At 52.1% G+C, this 16647-nt stretch overlaps 1 pseudogene; it reads left to right on the forward strand.

Moving 5' to 3' along the window:
• The first annotated feature begins 4488 nt into the window (after positions 1-4488).
• Positions 4489-5301, forward strand: LOC134377721 (beclin-2-like; annotated as a pseudogene).
• The last annotated feature ends 11346 nt before the right edge of the window (positions 5302-16647 follow it).

The following is a 16647-nucleotide window of genomic DNA, read 5'->3' on the forward strand; positions in this document are numbered from 1 at the left end:
GAAAGAAGAAAGTCCAGAGAGAAAGACCATGCAAGAAGATGTCACTGCTTACTGACAAGACTGCCACTCTGCAGCCGGCTGTTTTCACTCAGACTCTGTACATCTTTGCTTATGTGTAAAATTTGGTGTATTGTAATAATTATGGTGCAGACAGGGAAAACAGGCCAAGAGCAAAAGCAACATTTTCAAGGTTATAGGGCAGAAACCAGACCTGTCATTAGTCGTAGTCCATGCTACCTTCCACACCGTCATGGGTTTTTATCTCTAGTTTGGTCCATTAGCTCCATGTGACACTGGTCATGGGATGGGTTTCAGAGATGTTTGCTCACACATGACTGATGACATCCTTAGGAAGGAGATGCTAGAATGATCACCACTGTGCAGAAGGGGAGACTGGGAAGGTCCTGAGAGTCACAGTGGCTTGTCCAGGGTCACATAAGTGATAAGAAGGAGGAGCTGGGGCTGAACCTCCATGTATCTCGTCCGAGCTGTGAAGCTGGCTGCACCCAGGCCTTGCACAGGGGTGTGGTCAGGCAGTGTTGGTGGAAGTGTGGGCAATAGAGAGAGTTCATGGGGAAGGAGGGTCAGCAGTCAGGTACCCAGAGGGGCACTTGCAGTCTTGTACACAGAGGAGGGGTTCAGGAAATGAGGTACCAGGAAGTGACCTCACTTCCTTGACGACAGACCCCAACGGAACTGGGAACTCGGTAACCTGGCACCCACATTCTATACACAGCCCCTTCCCCAGCTCACTTGGCCACAGGCAGAGTGAGATGTCGTGCTGTATCCCGAGGTCCCGGGGCAGTAGCCCCAGGCAGCCCTGGGCTGAGAGGTTTGTCCGATGCTTCCGGCGCTGGGTCAGCCCTCGCCCTGGACTCCTGTGGCCATTTGGCAGCAGGTCCCCAAAGGTAACGTCAGGTGTCCCAGGGCAGGGCGGGCCAGGCCAGGCCAGCACTGTGAGCCTCCATGGGTGACCGCACACCCTCCTCCTGTGTGAGGGGGGACATGGGGACATGGGACACCCTCCCAGGGCAGGGGCAGGGGCAGAGGGTGGGGACTTTATTAACCTGCTGGTCCTGGTGCCTTCACACCTCAGGTCAGGGCTGGAGGGTGAAAGGGGACTGCGGGGGTGGCAACCACCACCCTGTACATGAACCCTGGGCCCTCAGGCTGTCCTCTCATGTCCTCCCTGGGGTTAAGACTGGCCTCCAGCCCCTTCCCTCCTGGGGGTTCACGTTGCTCTCACTGTGCATCTCTTCCCTGTCCTGACCTAGAGTGAAGACAAGTCTTCCCTCAGCCCAGATGCCACCCACAGGTTGTGGCCTGTCCCCGCAGGCACCCTGCAGAAGTGGGTGGAGCACCTGGTGCCCGCTGTCATGCGTGGCAACCACTCCTACGTGCACACCTTTCTCCTGAGCTTCAGGAACTTTGCCACTCCCCAGCAGGCGCTGCACCTGCTTTTCCTCAGGTGAGCACTCTGCCCCTCGATCACACAGTGTCACTCGGCTGCCTCCCAGCTGTGAGTCTTGGGACTGTCACCACACCCCTCTGAGCCTCAGTTTCCACCTGTGTTCAGTGGGTGGTAACAGGAACAAGCTCCAGTGGGTCCCCCATGGAAAGTGCTGCTCCTGAGTCCAGCCCTGTGGAAAGTTCTGCTGGAGGGGCCACGGTCATCCTCATTCAGGATTCCTGCCCCCACCCCACGAGGAAGTCTCTGTCACACCCTCACTGACCTCGTTGACTTGGCCTTCACTCTTTTCACATTTGAGATTCTATCTGTAGGCTTCTGGGTGTATTCAAAGCAGGGAGACTGGAGGCTGGCAGAGGGGCTTCAGGTGCACCCAGATATCTTGGGAGGAGTTGGTTGGCGTTCATTCCTTCAACAAACATATCTGAAGTCACACTATGTGCAGTGACTTTCTGGGCACTGACCATATTCCAATGAACCGAGGAGACTACATTCCCTGCCCTCCTGGGCTTCCATTCTAGTCAGAGGTCAGACAACCACAATATACATGAGAAGCAGGTAGTGCCACCATATGGTAGATGTGACACCGTCCTGGTCTCCTCTAGGTACAGAAGCATTCTTTCCAATTTTCATGGGGATGGCGGAGCCCTGGAGCAGCTAAAATGGTGAGTGGGGTTTGGGTGCACATGGAGGGGCTCCCATCTCCACAGAACTGTGTGTGGTCGGTGGGGGCCTGTGGATGGGGGGGGCTGGCAGAACTCTGGCTGCCACACATCTTATGATTCCTGCTACAGGGACCAGGGCACAGGTTTTCCTGCAGGAAAAGGAGTCAAGATGAGCTGGGGAGGGGGCCACAGGCACTGTAGGGTGTGCGAGAGGCTGGAGAGCAGAGCGAGCCCAGAGAGAACCTGCCCCCACCCCTCCCATCCAGCCCTGCCCACACCCCCAGAGCCCGTGCTGAGCCAGAGCTGGTGTGCAGAGCATCCCGCTCACACTCGGGGATGCTCACCCATGCGGATGCTCAGCTGGTGCTGGTGGTGCAGAGTGTGGTCAGGGTCAAGAGCTCAGTGTCAGTGGGAAGAGGAGATGCAGATTTGGATGGGGACAGTTGGGCAGCACATCCACGTGTCACCTCAAGTTTGGGGTTTTCCAAGGGCCCTGGGAAGGCCAGGGGAGCAGAGCCTCCCTCTGTTTCCTCATTCATCAGATATTCCTGGACACCTCCTGTGTGCCAGCGAGTAATGCCCAGAGCAGACAGCACCCTCCTGCCCTGATGGACAGGTCATTCCAATAGGGACGGGGCAGGGACCCAGACAGAGGAGGGTGTCAGGTTTCCCTGAAGAAGGGAAAGGTGGTCACACCAGTGATTGAAGGCTCCCCCCACAGAGGCTTTTGCCAGCCCCTCCTTGGTTTCCAGGACCATCTCTGCCGGGGCTGCCATACTGGGGGTGGACATTGGAGGGGCTGGTCTATGGTCAGGCAGGGGCACAGGGTACAAGACTGCAGCTCACTCGGGGGAGCCCTGAGAGGGCAGCATAGAGGGATAGGCCAGGCCTCTGATGCTGCTGCCCACCTTTCTCCCCCAGTGCCATGTCCTCCATCCTAGAGATCTGGCTGGAATTCTATTCCATTGACTTCCACGAGCCTCCTGAATTCCATGCTTTGAAGTCTCTGCTGGCCCATGTCCGTGTCAATATGCCGGGTTCAGAGGCGGAGCGTAAGGCTGATCTTCTTCTGGCGCAGCTGGAGAAGCTGGAGCACCTGGAGCCCAGTGAGGCAGAGACTGAGGGTGAGGAGGAAGAGGGTGGGTGCCTGTGAGGGTTTGGGGAGGGGGCTGGGCTGGGCCACACAGAGCAGAGTTTCCAGAAGCAGGCTGGGGACAGGGGCACTGAGTACTCAGAACAATCATGCAGTGTCCTGCAGTGTGGGGAGACTGCCTGAGGCTGGGTCTCTGGACTTGGGCTTCTCAGAAAGACTGTCATTGGAAGAGACATAGAAACTCATGTTGATATTTTCAATTGTTGTCACTCCACTTCCAGCTTCTGCCCAGGCTGAACAACTGTCCCAAGAGCTAAGGCCATCTTCAGCTCCAGCTCCACGACCACTGCCAGAGCCAGAGCGAAAGCAAGATCCTGAGCCCGAGCCCGAGCCCGAGGCCGAGGCCGAGCACGAGCAAGATCCTGAGCCAGAGCCAGAGGAAGATCTAGAGCCCGAGCCCGAGCAAGAGCAAGAGCTAGACAGAGCCAGAGCAAGCTCACCTAACCACCCCTGAAACAAAAGTAGTGGAAGAAACACCAGCACCCAGGGGAGCCCCGGCTCCAGAGCTCCCACAAACACCCTCACCAGTCCCCACTCCAGAGCTGTCCTTCCCCTTCCCTGCCACCGTGCTTGTCCTCGTTTTTGTCTTTGTCCTGCATCTCCCAAATTTTATCATCTTTTCTCTTCACTTATATCCCTTGTATAAAATAAAGTGTTTTAATGTTTTCAAAATTACAATTCAGTGGCATGAAGTACATTTCTCATGTGCTGCAGCCCTCACCTCTGTCTAGTGAGAGAACAGCTTCATCAGCTCGGCAGCCATTAAGCTGTCGCTCCCCATCCCGCCTCTCCTAGTCCCTGACAACCACTCCATTTTCTGTGTGTGAGAATTGACCTATCGTGGATTGTTCCTATCAGTACAGTTATGTGGTCTTTTGTATCTGGCCACATAACATGAGAAGGAACTGATTAATTTTCATTTTATGTTTCCAGTAAGAGGAAAATGACAGAAAAATCAAAGACTATATGTAGAGACACAAAGCCCCGATAGTTCTTATTGCCCTAATCTTGAAATAGGAACTACTTTTGAATGAGTGGAGAGCCAGATGCCACAGAGGAAAAGACTGACTTTTCCTGGTCAAAACAAACCAAGAATAATGTCCAAAGCTTAAAAGACAAACCCCAGATTGGAAAATTCTTCATGATCAGAGAAAGGGGCATTATTCCGTCGGATAACCCGGAGTCTGAAACAGCTCGAGAGCCAGGACTACAGGCACTGCCTGGACACCAGCGAGCAGGTGGGGCAGGAGGAGCTGCAGACAGAGCTGGGGGACCTGGAACGGGAGGAGGCAAAGCTGGCCCACGAGCTGGAGGACGTGGACGTGAACCTTGCAAGGGCGGCTGCGGAGCTGCAGGCAGCCCAGGCCGAGACTGCAGAGCTGCAGCAGTGGGAGCGGTGGGTCCAGAGGGACTGCAGGGCACTGGAGTGGCAACAGCTGGGACTGTAGGATGAGCTGAGGAGCGTGGAGAACCAGCTGCGCCACGCCCGTGGGCAGCTGCACTGGCTGAAGAAAACCAACATCTTCAATGCCACGTTTAAGACCTGGGAGGAGGGCCCCTTGGGCGTCATCAGTAACTTTAGACTGGGTCCTCTCCCCCACTGTCCCCGTGCACTGGGATGAGATTAATGCTGCCTGGGGACAGACGGCACTGCTGCTGCTTGCCCTGTCCAATGTGACTGGGCTGCCGTTTCAGAGGTACAGGCTGGTCCCCTGTAGAAACCACTCCTATCTGAAGTCCTTAACAGATGGCTCCACTGAGCTGCCCCTGTTCTATTATGCGGGTGGGGTGAGTCCTTGAGTAACAGACTTGACCATGCCATGCAGGCCTTCCTGGACGGCATGCAGCAGTTCAAGGAAGAGGCTGGGAAGGGTGAGCAGGGCCTCTGCCTGCCCTGCAAGAGCCACGTGGGCAAAGGCCTGCTGGAGGACGCTGGGGGCAGCAGGGAATGCTGCTCCATCACCACCCTTTGGAACACAGAGGAGCGGTGGACCAAGGCGCTCAGACTCATGCTGCTCAACCTTAAGAGGGGCCTCACTTGAGTGTCCTTAAAGTACCATCCAACATAACTTTCTCGTTGGCCAGTTAGCTTGGTGGTTAAAGCCCCCCTGTAACACCAAGGTCAAGGTTTGGATCCCCACATCGGCCAGCTGCCAAAAGCAAACCAAAAAGTAGCTTTCTTTATTGTAAAAATACTATCAGATGGTAATCTGAGTACGACGTGTTTATAATTCAAAAGATGAATAGCCACACCAGATATTAACTGAAAATCAAAATAAACCATTGCCCAGAGCAAACCAAGAATCATGGCTATCCTTCCCAGCACATCTTTGTCCGCCCTTCTGTGGACCTTCCTCTCCCCTTCTCCCCCACCCAGACAAACATTGAAAACAGGGAAAATTGACAAGAGGACAAGATCCCTCCTACATAAAGGGCTGCAGGGATACAGAAGGCAAGAACTGAGGCTGGGGATAAGAGGGGCGGGGTAAGGAGAAAGGTGGACGTTTTCAGTTTGGGGTGAGAAAAAAGTGATTTGAGGCCACTGATGTATGTAGTGGAGCTTTGGGGCAGGGGTTGGGGGAGAACATTCAAAGATTCAGTTTTGGCTGCCACGTATATTGTGAGCCTCTCCTCTTCCTTCCTGAGAAACTTCCAAGAAGTTTCCACATGTTCTTTCATGATGTAAAGCGAGAAGTATGTCTTCTTGGGCGGTGTCATTATGTGCAGATTAATTTTGAGGTGAGAGGGTAGGGTGGCCAAAGACTAAGTGGTGACATTGTACGATAGATCAATTGAGGGGTCACAGAAACCTGAAGATTAAAAAGGAGCCAACAAGAGGCATTTTTTAAAATGCCAGTTGTGTCTTGCCATCCCCCCACTTCTCCATTGCTCTCGGGATAAACTCCCAAATCCTTACCCTGGTCTTCAAACCCGGGTGACCTGTCCCTTACACTCCTCCCAGCTCCTCTCTGTTCCAAAAGGTGCCAATCCCGCCCTTCCTCTGCCCTTGGCCTTGCTATTCCCTGTGTGTCAACGTTTTCTAACCAAACTGTACACTTCTTGAGGGCTCACTTAGCTTTGTTGTCCAGATGACACGTCGAATCGTTCCTACATACTAAGTATCTATAAATAGAAGTGGTCATTGTGAAAGAGAACAGGAGGGCTGGCCAGTTAGCTCAGTTGGTTAGAGCACAATCTTAGAACACCAACGAAGGCATGGGTTGGGATCCCCGTAGTAACCAGACACAGGAAAAGCAGAGAGAGAGTGAGAGAGAGCGAGCGAGAGAGAGAGAGAGAGAGAGAGAATAGGGAAGCGGTGAATTTGTCAGAGACTTGGAGAGAATAGAAAATTCCAATAGGAGATTGACGAAATGGATTAATGTCTAACTAAGCCTGTGACGGAATACCACGTAGGTATTAAAATCTTGTAGAAGAAAAACAACATAATACTTAATGACCATACTTAGAATATATTAAGTAAAAAAGATGATATTATAATAAAACACATAATTTTATACTCCCAAAAGTTGGTTTTTGTTTCTGTTTTGGCAGCTGGCACGTAGTGGGGTCCGAACTCTTAACCTTGGTGTCAGCAACAGAATGCTCTAACTAACGGAGCCAACTGGCCAGCCCCAGAAAAGTATTTAAAGAGAAAATATTTCCAAGAATTAAGTATCCTTTTAATATACGAAGGTATTTCCCTGAAAGTTTTGTATTTAAAGTAATTAAAATTTTCTACCTGATATTATGAAAGAGACGGGATACTGGTTTTCAGCACTTCTACGTCACGTGTACTGGTGGTTCTAGCTAGGGCAATAAATAAAAAGGAAAAGGAATAAGTGTTAGAAGGGAAAAAATAAAATTCTATGTATATAACATAATCATATAATATCCAAAAAGATCAACAGATAAATTATTAGAATGAATAAATAAGTTAAGAAATTCCCTGGCTACAAAATCAATACAAAAATCAAATATAGTTCTCTATCTAAGCAACAATTAGAAAAATAAATTTAAAATAGTTTAATTCATTAAATAACAAGAGTCATCTGACAAAAAGCCCTTTGCACAGAATATCATGTTATCAATTGCCTCTAGAATAGGGGTTGGCAAGCTTTTACTGTAAAAGGCCCCATAGAAAATGTTTTAGGATTTTTGGTCCATGTGGTTTCTGTTGCCTTTAGAGTGTAAAAAGCAGCCAGAGAAAATATGTGAATGAAGTGGGCATGGCTGTGTTCTAAGGAAACTGTATTTACCAGAACAGGCAGGAGGCTGGATCTGACTCGGGGCCCTAAAAGACGGATTCTGTCAATCTTGTCTGCAGTTACATAGCCAACTTGAAGGAGTTCCCACTGCCCAAATTTGGGACAATTTGAGCATCACGAAGAAAAGATAGTAATAACTTTTTATTAAACATTGAAAAAAAAATCCACAAATCCTTAATGATACTGGAAACGAAGGGGGCGAAACACTTATTTGTCATGATTTGAGATGACTCACATGGCTAATTCTTACTTTAAAATCCAGCATTGAAAAATGGAAAAGAAGAGAAAGATTTAAAAATCATAAAAAATTTAACATTGAAAGGGAAAATGATGAAGTATGCCCTGTTTTAGGAGGAACTGCAGTTTATCCCCAGATGAGAAGAGAAAATTCCTTATAGAAAAATGACACCTAGGGGGCTGGCTGGTTAGCTCAGTTGTTTAGAGCACAGCCTTGTAGCACCAAGGTCATGGGTTCAGATCCCGGTACTGGCCTGCCAAAAAAAAAAAAAAAAGAAAAGAAAAGAAAAGAAAAAAGTGCCATCTAAAAAAATGTAGAATGAACAATAAAATCATCGACTTAGGTTTTGATAATTGAAGCTGGAAAGAGGGTCTTGGGAAGCAGATACTTTCATAGCACCAAAGTACCCACAGACATATGGCTGGCTCACTGACCATCCCTCATACTGAAGAAGTTTGCTGTCAACTTGAACCAGGTTATCAAATTTAACATCACTAGCAGTGAGGCAATCTACCATTCTATTCCATACCTCTTGCCAGGATGTATTCACCTCCTGACATCGTCCAGACTGTATTCTTGCCAGAAAAAAGTTTTATTTAACCTTTCTAAGCCGTTAGACCTATATTCAGCTTATTGGAACAAGTTAAATGCCATCACAAAGAAATTATGAGATTGCTCCAGAATGACATTTTTTTTTTTTATAAGACAACTGACCTGATTTTCAAAAAGTCATTTTTTTTTTAAAGTAGGGGGAAAGCGTAGTGGATTGAATTGTGTCCCCCCCAAACTCACTGAGGCTTGACTTGAACTCCCCAGGTTTTCTGTAGTAGAAACTTACGAGTGCAAGCGGGCGTGTGAGCTCCAGGGTGAGCAGGTGAATCCAGAGAACGAGGCGGCGTTGGAGGCGCGGGACGGGCATCCGCCTGGTGCAGGTGGAGGGGCAGAGGAAGGACGGCGGGCCAGCCCCAGGCCGGGTGGGCAGCCCGCCGGCCGACTCAGAGGAGCTCTCGGGCGGCTGCCCCAGGACGTCTCCGAGCACCAGGGGATCCCACTGTGGCAGCGCGCGGGCCGCCTGCGTGATGCGCCTGCCCATGACCTTCGGCGGCCTGAACCGCGGCTTCCCGACGCCCGCTGAAGCTCGCGGCGCAGCGCGCAGGCCGCCATGGCCCCGCTGCACAGCCGCCCGCTGCGGCGAGAAGAGCGAGCTGCGCGTGGACGGGTCGCCGCCGACGGGAGCCGCCGCCGCTGCTGCTCGCGCTTCAGCCTCCGGGCCCGGCCTGCAGGAGGCGCTGCCGCTGCCCAGCCCCGGCGGCGCCCGCGCAGATCGCGCTGCTCAAGTTCAGCTCGCGGCGCACCGCGGCCGCCGTGTCCCCAAAGGCCCTAGCGGGAGGGCTGTCACGCCTCTGTGCAGGGCAGGTGGCCGTGGAGTGGCTCAAGCCAGGCCCGAAGCAGCGACTCCGCCAGCAGCTTGCGGGGCCCTCACTGCGGTGCCTACAGCCGCAGGGCAGCCGATTGGCCTTGGCTAGGGACAGGCTAGGGTCCCAAGGGGCTCGGGCTGCCCTCCAGCTGCTGTGCTAACAAATGAGGCTGGGCAGCCCGGTGTTCCTCACCAAGTGTTTGGGCACAGGACCTGCTGGCTGGCACCACTTCCGGTACGAGGTGGTGATCCCTGGTCATCCGGTGCCTTTCAGCGGCCTTATCTGGGTTGCGCTGGCCGCAGATGGGCAGGACGGGCATGACGTAGCCAAGGATGCGGCGTCCGCACAGCTGCTGGAGGCACTCAGTGAGTCTGGGGCCGGCTTCTTGTGGTCTGCTGGGGCTGAGCCAGGTGCCATCATGAAGCAGTGACCCCGTCCTCCACAGGCAGCCTAAACAAGGAGGAAGAACCTGTGTCAGTCTCCAGCCCAGCAGGACTGGGTGGCCACTGTCTGATCCCACTGGGGCAGGGGCGGGGTCCTGCCGCATGTGTGACACAGCCTCCCTGCTCGGGCAGGGCCTCATAGCACCTGGGTGGCTCGGGTTTGGCTTATGTGGTGGTGAAGGACCTTGCCCTCCCCCTCCCAGCCCAGGGTCAGACCTGACCCCATGGTGACACCCACACCTACCTTTGTCCCGTCACCCCTCTTTCTCCCACAGCTCAGTAGGAATCATGGTTATTTTCTTGATTTCTTTTGGTTGGATTTTATTTGCGGGGCCGGCTGAACCAAAGGGTCAGAAATCCTGCCTTCATCCCCACTTCTTGGCATCTGGGTTTGGCTTATGTATAGTTTTGAGTTTCTCTATGCTGCTTGTATTTATATTAAATCCCTGGTTGCTGTAAAAAAAAAAAAAGAAAGAAAGAAAAGAAAAGAAAGAAAGAAAAAGAAAAAGAAAAAAGAAAGAAACTTAGCTCCCACTGTGACTGTTAAGAGGGTGGGAAATCCTATTATGGTAGTTGAAAGTTGGAGCCTTGAAGAGCTGATTGGATTGTAGGACCATGCAGGAGCAAATGGATTAAAAATGATGGTCAGGGGTGTGGTTCTGAGGACTTTAAAAGAAGAGGAGAGTCTGTCTTTCTCTGTCTTGCTCTGTCAGCTTCCACCATCTTGAAATGTGAGACACCCGGGTCACTGTCACCACCACCAGATGGACTTTGGACTTCCCAGCCTCAGAAACTGTAAGCAATAGATTTTGTTTTCTTTACAAATCACCCACTTTCAAGTATTTTGTTATAAGCAACAGGAATGAACTAACACAGAATGTATTTGATGAAAAGAAACAAAACAAGGGCCGGCCTGTGGCTCAGTCGGGAGAGTGTGGTGCTGATAACACCAAGGCCCCGGGTTCAGATCCCACAGAGGGATGGCTGGTTAGCTCACTGGGTGAGCGTGGTGCTGACAACACCAAGTCAGGGGTTAAGATCCCCTTACCGGTCATCTTTTTTAAAAAAAGGAAAAAAACAACCGATTATAATGTGAACTTTGAGAAAGGAAAAAAGCAGCCCCTGACCACCATAGCTGAGCCAGGCCATGGAGTTCTCCTACTGAACATAAACCATGTCCCAGAACACTCTCTCTGTTACCTTTCTGGAGCAAGACAAAAACCAAGACCGTTCTGTAATTGTCTAAGTACAGACAAAAACAAGAGCTTTGTCCAAACCACAAAAGGGCCAGATGTCTCTCTCCCTTTCCTGCACTAGTTTGCCTGCTTCTAAGTAAAAGTTAAGATAATCATAGAATTGCTCTTGCTTTTTGACAGCACCCAGTCTAGAACAAAACCACCCCTTCCTTGAACCCTCCCCCAATCAACTAACACAAGCTGAAGTCCTATAAGCCCCAGCTTGAGTTGCAAAGAGTTCAATCAAATATGTCCTCTCCTCCTACCTTTACAAGTATGTTCCTGGCATCCAGGTCCCACCGCTTGCTCACCAATCAGAAACAAAAGACTGGTGAGTCCCAAATGTTGGTGCGAGGCAGGAAGTTCACTATCAGATGTCTAAGGAGACAGACTAGAACTGTCTACCACTTTAGGGTTTCAGGGGAGTTTAAGGGGGAGCGGAGGGAATGGAGCACGGGAAATGAAAAGCAGGAGGGAGGGGCACGTGCAAGGAACCAGGTGCAGTCTCAGCCAGCCTCCGTCTGGTTTCTGCTCCCGTCCTTGCTGTTATCTCAGGGTCCTGCTGGAGGGATGGAATCAGCATAGCTTTAGTGAGTCTTCCTTGGATAGCACATGCAATTCTGCAGCTCCAGGCTGACCGGAGAACAGCTTCACGTCCATGTATAGAACGTCATCTTGCCCCATAACCGAGGTTCAAAATATCAAATAACCATGGGGAAAGAGGGAACTCAGAGAAATGAAGTCCAAGGGAAAAAGGATCTGTGTCCTTTTCAAATCTTTGAGAACCCATGCAGTTTTAGTTCCCAACATGGCTTCAGTCCTGCTCACTCCAACAACTTACCTTCCTAATTACCTGGAAAGTCAGTTTCCAGTTTAGAATTTTTAGACACCCTGAAGTTTCAGGCTGGGCCATACTGTGAGGACCACAGCCCGCACACGATCTCCCCTTCTCTTCCCACCCCGGCTCCACTCCACAAGTCAAAGAGCCTGTTGGGTTTCCATGTGGACACAGCAACCAGGCTTGGGTTTGGTGATAATATTTGGCAAGCCTCAGCCAGGAGCTGAGTGCCCCCTAACCCACTCCCCCTCATCTCTGTCTCAATCGAACACATCGAGTTTCAAAAGATGGGCCTGCCCCCCGCAGCCCGGGAAGTTAAATCTCTGTGTCAGTGTCCTCAACTGTAAAACCTGATCGTGCAACTTTGAAAGATCCTCATGCAAATGGGTACGATTAGTCACCTGTACCAGATTAATCCACCCAAGCAGGATCTGGAAAGAAGAAAGTCCAGAGAGAAAGACCATGCAAGAAGATGTCACTGCTTACTGACAAGACTGCCACTCTGCAGCCGGCTGTTTTCACTCAGACTCTGTACATCTTTGCTTATGTGTAAAATTTGGTGTATTGTAATAATTATGGTGCAGACAGGGAAAACAGGCCAAGAGCAAAAGCAACATTTTCAAGGTTATAGGGCAGAAACCAGACCTGTCATTAGTCGTAGTCCATGCTACCTTCCACACCGTCATGGGTTTTTATCTCTAGTTTGGTCCATTAGCTCCATGTGACACTGGTCATGGGATGGGTTTCAGAGATGTTTGCTCACACATGACTGATGACATCCTTAGGAAGGAGATGCTAGAATGATCACCACTGTGCAGAAGGGGAGACTGGGAAGGTCCTGAGAGTCACAGTGGCTTGTCCAGGGTCACATAAGTGATAAGAAGGAGGAGCTGGGGCTGAACCTCCATGTATCTCGTCCGAGCTGTGAAGCTGGCTGCACCCAGTCCTTGCACAGGGGTGTGGTCAGGCAGTGTTGGTGGAAGTGTGGGCAATAGAGAGAGTTCATGGGGAAGGAGGGTCAGCAGTCAGGTACCCAGAGGGGCACTTGCAGTCTTGTACACAGAGGAGGGGTTCAGGAAATGAGGTACCAGGAAGTGACCTCACTTCCTTGACGACAGACCCCAACGGAACTCGGAACTCGGTAACCTGGCACCCACATTCTATACACAGCCCCTTCCCCAGCTCACTTGGCCACAGGCAGAGTGAGATGTCGTGCTGTATCCCGAGGTCCCGGGGCAGTAGCCCCAGGCAGCCCTGGGCTGAGAGGTTTGTCCGATGCTTCCGGCGCTGGGTCAGCCCTCGCCCTGGACTCCTGTGGCCATTTGGCAGCAGGTCCCCAAAGGTAACGTCAGGTGTCCCAGGGCAGGGCGGGCCAGGCCAGGCCAGCACTGTGAGCCTCCCTGGGTGACCGCACACCCTCCTCCTGTGTGAGGGGGGACATGGGGACATGGGACACCCTCCCAGGGCAGGGGCAGGGGCAGAGGGTGGGGGCTTTATAAACCTGCTGGTCCTGGTGCCTTCACACCTCAGGTCAGGGCTGGAGGGTGAAAGGGGACTGCGGGGGTGGCAACCACCACCCTGTACATGAACCCTGGGCCCTCAGGCTGTCCTCTCATGTCCTACCTGGGGTTAAGACTGGCCTCCAGCCCCTTCCCTCCTGGAGGTTCACGTTGCTCTCACTGTGCATCTCTTCCCTGTCCTGACCTAGAGTGAAGACAAGTCTTCCCTCAGCCCAGATGCCACCCACAGGTTGTGGCCTGTCCCCGCAGGCACCCTGCAGAAGTGGGTGGAGCACCTGGTGCCCGCTGTCATGCGTGGCAACCACTCCTACGTGCACACCTTTCTCCTGAGCTTCAGGAACTTTGCCACTCCCCAGCAGGCGCTGCACCTGCTTTTCCTCAGGTGAGCACTCTGCCCCTCGATCACACAGTGTCACTCGGCTGCCTCCCAGCTGTGAGTCTTGGGACTGTCACCACACCCCTCTGAGCCTCAGTTTCCACCTGTGTTCAGTGGGTGGTAACAGGAACAAGCTCCAGTGGGTCCCCCATGGAAAGTGCTGCTCCTGAGTCCAGCCCTGTGGAAAGTTCTGCTGGAGGGGCCACGGTCATCCTCATTCAGGATTCCTGCCCCCACCCCACGAGGAAGTCTCTGTCACACCCTCACTGACCTCGTTGACTTGGCCTTCACTCTTTTCACATTTGAGATTCTATCTGTAGGCTTCTGGGTGTATTCAAAGCAGGGAGACTGGAGGCTGGCAGAGGGGCTTCAGGTGCACCCAGATATCTTGGGAGGAGTTGGTTGGCGTTCATTCCTTCAACAAACATATCTGAAGTCACACTATGTGCAGTGACTTTCTGGGCACTGACCATATTCCAATGAACCGAGGAGACTACATTCCCTGCCCTCCTGGGCTTCCATTCTAGTCAGAGGTCAGACAACCACAATATACATGAGAAGCAGGTAGTGCCACCATATGGTAGATGTGACACCGTCCTGGTCTCCTCTAGGTACAGAAGCATTCTTTCCAATTTTCATGGGGATGGCGGAGCCCTGGAGCAGCTAAAATGGTGAGTGGGGTTTGGGTGCACATGGAGGGGCTCCCATCTCCACAGAACTGTGTGTGGTCGGTGGGGGCCTGTGGATGGGGGAGGTGGCAGAACTCTGGCTGCCACACATCTTATGATTCCTGCTACAGGGCCCAGGGCACAGGCTTTCCTGCAGGAAAAGGAGTCAAGATGAGCTGGGGAGGGGGCCACAGGCACTGTAGGGTGTGCGAGAGGCTGGAGAGCAGAGTGAGCCCAGAGAGAACCTGCCCCCACCCCTCCCATCCAGCCCTGCCCACACCCCCAGAGCCCGTGCTGAGCCAGAGCTGGTGTGCAGAGCATCCCGCTCACACTCGGGGATGCTCACCCATGCGGATGCTCAGCTGGTGCTGGTGGTGCAGAGTGTGGTCAGGGTCAAGAGATCAGTGTCAGTGGGAAGAGGAGATGCAGATTTGGATGGGGACAGTTGGGCAGCACATCCACGTGTCACCTCAAGTTTGGGGTTTTCCAAGGGCCCTGGGAAGGCCAGGGGAGCAGAGCCTCCCTCTGTTTCCTCATTCATCAGATATTCCTGGACACCTCCTGTGTGCCAGCGAGTAATGCCCAGAGGAGACAGCACCCTCCTGCCCTGATGGACAGGTCATTCCAATAGGGACGGGGCAGGGACCCAGACAGAGGAGGGTGTCAGGTTTCCCTGAAGAAGGGAAAGGTGGTCACACCAGTGATTGAAGGCTCCCCCCACAGAGGCTTTTGCCAGCCCCTCCTTGGTTTCCAGGACCATCTCTGCCGGGGCTGCCATACTGGGGGTGGACATTGGAGGGGCTGGTCTATGGTCAGGCAGGGGCACAGGGTACAAGACTGCAGCTCACTCGGGGGAGCCCTGAGAGGGCAGCATAGAGGGATAGGCCAGGCCTCTGATGCTGCTGCCCACCTTTCTCCCCCAGTGCCATGTCCTCCATCCTAGAGATCTGGCTGGAATTCTATTCCATTGACTTCCACGAGCCTCCTGAATTCCATGCTTTGAAGTCTCTGCTGGCCCATGTCCGTGTCAATATGCCGGGTTCAGAGGTGGAGCGTAAGGCTGATCTTCTTCTGGCGCAGCTGGAGAAGCTGGAGCACCTGGAGCCCAGTGAGGCAGAGACTGAGGGTGAGGAGGAAGAGGGTGGGTGCCTGTGAGGGTTTGGGGAGGGGGCTGGGCTGGGCCACACAGAGCAGAGTTTCCAGAAGCAGGCTGGGGACAGGGGCACTGAGTACTCAGAACAATCATGCAGTGTCCTGCAGTGTGGGGAGACTTCCTGAGGCTGGGTCTCTGGACTTGGGCTTCTCAGAAAGACTGTCATTGGAAGAGACATAGAAACTCATGTTGATATTTTCAATTGTTGTCACTCCACTTCCAGCTTCTGCCCAGGCTGAACAACTGTCCCAAGAGCTAAGGCCATCTTCAGCTCCAGCTCCACGACCACTGCCAGAGCCAGAGCGAAAGCAAGATCCTGAGCCCGAGCCCGAGCCCGAGGCCGAGGCCGAGCACGAGCAAGATCCTGAGCCAGAGCCAGAGGAAGATCTAGAGCCCGAGCCCGAGCAAGAGCAAGAGCTAGACAGAGCCAGAGCAAGCTCACCTAACCACCCCTGAAACATCAAAAGAAGTGGAAGAAACACCAGCACCAAGGGGAGCCCCGGCTCCAGAGCTCCCACAAACACCCTCACCAGTCCCCACTCCAGAGCTGTCCTTCCCCTTCCCTGCCACCGTGCTTGTCCTCGTTTTTGTCTTTGTCCTGCATCTCCCAAATTTTATCATCTTTTCTCTTCACTTATATCCCTTGTATAAAATAAAGTGTTTTAATGTTTTCAAAATTACAATTCAGTGGCATGAAGTACATTTCTCATGTGCTGCAGCCCTCACCTCTGTCTAGTGAGAGAACAGCTTCATCAGCTCTGCAGCCATTAAGCTGTCGCTCCCCATTCCGCCTCTCCTAGTCCCTGACAACCACTCCATTTTCTGTGTGTGAGAATTGACCTATCGTGGATTGTTCCTATCAGTACAGTTATGTGGTCTTTTGTATCTGGCCACATAACATGAGAAGGAACTAATTAATTTTCATTTTATGTTTCCAGTAAGAGGAAAATGACAGAAAAATCAAAGACTATATGTAGAGACACAAAGCCCCGATAGTTCTTATTGCCCTAATCTTGAAATAGGAACTACTTTTGAATGAGTGGAGAGCCAGATGCCACAGAGGAAAAGACTGACTTTTCCTGGTCAAAACAAACCAAGAATAATGTCCAAAGCTTAAAAGACAAACCCCAGATTGGAAAATTCTTCATGATCAGAGAAAGGGGCATTATTCCGTCGGATAACCCGGAGTCTGAAACAGCTCGAGAGC

This window comes from Cynocephalus volans, chromosome 5, assembly GCF_027409185.1.
Source record: "Cynocephalus volans isolate mCynVol1 chromosome 5, mCynVol1.pri, whole genome shotgun sequence".
Taxonomy (NCBI): domain Eukaryota; kingdom Metazoa; phylum Chordata; class Mammalia; order Dermoptera; family Cynocephalidae; genus Cynocephalus; species Cynocephalus volans.